A 1,929-nucleotide genomic window follows, 5' to 3' on the forward strand; every position below is an offset into this window, starting at 1 on the left:
AATGTCTCAGATCAGTTCCTGTGCCGAGAACATCAGAGTCAATGTCCCTTCCTCTACTCGGACTGACAATTTACACTTCTTCAATCTCCTATGATCTATTTCCCAAAGAGTTTCTCAAGATTTCCAAAGCTGGAGCCTAAATTATATGGTTTGCTTCCTAAACATTTTTCCAACTGCCAACTGACAATATTTTCACAGTATCTCTTCACAATCCTCTGGCTTGCACCATGTCCGGGATGGGAAGTTCCATTTGGTGGAGAGAGTTCCTTGGCTGGTGAGTTTCACTTTGGAACAAAGATGGTTAAGTGACAATTTCCTGCGGTTGTTTGTAATGGTGGGAGAGGGAGCGGTGGGGAATGAGCACTCTGACGAGCAGGAGGAAGTATTGCCACTGATCAGAGTCAGAGAACAGAGGACAAGGGATTAAAGGAATCTAATGAAAAGCAGCACTTCTGCTCAGGGCGTTCAATAACAACTGCAGAAACCCGATGTGTCGAGCAGTGTATCTGGAAAGAGAAACCGAGATAATGTTTTAAATGTGGAGCATTTCTGATGAAGAACTCGAGTTTCTCAAATCTAATCAAATTACAGGCCTGGTTTGCAAAACAGGCTTTCTGAACTTTGAATTGTTGCAGCAGGTAAGCATTCATAACGCAGTCAGCAGGATTCGAACCTACGTGGGACAACCCCAATGGATTTCTAATCCATCGCCTTAACCACTCGGCCATGACTACCGACAGCACTGCGTGCTGAGCACTGACCAAATCAGCCGTGATCTCATTGAAAGCTGCCGCTGACTTGAGTTAAATGTTTCACTCTCCATTCATACCTTTGCTGTCATTTGTAAGGTGCGAGACACCAATGTAAAAGAAGAAAAGCACAAAGTTAGGAAAAGATTTTTGCAGCCAAATGGAGTCAAAATTATTTATTGAAAGGAAAATCACACTTGGCAATTTGCTAGATCTCTTTGCGAACATGACCAGCAGAGGTAATCAAGGGAGCTATTGATCTGAGTATTCTTGGACATGAAACAAACAAAGGTTAGTGACATATTCATTTCTTATTCTGCCGAAGGAGCTGGTATTTCCAGATGCTCACAATGACAGAGATTTTTCCCAATTAAAGACGGCAAATAAGTCCCATCTCACGCTGACACCATCGTGAGCGCTGCTGTTTCACAATGCCACAGAGTCAGGGTCAATTCCCGCCTCAAGCAACTGAATGTGTGCAGTTTGCACATTCTCCCCGTGGCTGTGTGCGCTTGCTCTGGTTTTCTCCCACTGTCCAAAAATGTACCGGTTTGTTGAAATGGCCATGCTAAATTGACGGAGGTAAAGGAGAGGAATGCATTTGGGCTCGGGCGGGTCGGTATGGAGTTGCTGGGCCGAAGGGCCTGTTTCCACATTGTAAGTATTCTAATCTACACTAATCAATGACCAAGGTACGGCGCACGTTGTTCGATGGGGGCATATTAGACTTTTCGATTGTTTTTCTTCAAAGTTTCTTTACAATTCAAACGGGAGAGGAAGAGGGGAAATGAATGTCTCCCATAATTCTTGCCTTCTTTTATCATTCACAGGCGGTATTTTTTCCTGTACGTTTTTCTTTTACACTGTGGTTACTGTTAGTGTTCTTGTAAGCTACACCGGCTGGTTTCCTCTTTCCTCAATGTTCCTCATCTCTACCCAAACTCACTTTCCATCCTTATCTCCTGAATCAAAGTAATCTCAACCATTGCATAATTGCCACGGAAACTGGGCTTTTCACACGCATGTGTATGTCATTTTCCAATATTAATTGATCGTTTACTGTGTTGCAAATGCGCACGAGAAGAGTAAAACAAAATAGAGGCCGGTGGTCCTGGGTTTGAAACGCACGTAATTGCAGCTAAAACGCAGATTACTGCACACAATGCGATCACGGAAGCAT

At 43.6% G+C, this 1,929-nt stretch overlaps 1 non-coding gene across 1 annotated transcript; it reads right to left on the reverse strand.

Moving 5' to 3' along the window:
- Positions 1-652: 652 nt before the first annotated feature.
- On the reverse strand, positions 653-734 carry trnas-aga (transfer RNA serine (anticodon AGA)). The gene has a single exon. It is a non-coding gene; the product is annotated as a tRNA-Ser (tRNA).
- Between the last annotated feature and the right edge of the window lie 1,195 nt (positions 735-1,929).

This window comes from Chiloscyllium punctatum, chromosome 52 (assembly GCF_047496795.1).
Source record: "Chiloscyllium punctatum isolate Juve2018m chromosome 52, sChiPun1.3, whole genome shotgun sequence".
NCBI classification, from domain to species: domain Eukaryota; kingdom Metazoa; phylum Chordata; class Chondrichthyes; order Orectolobiformes; family Hemiscylliidae; genus Chiloscyllium; species Chiloscyllium punctatum.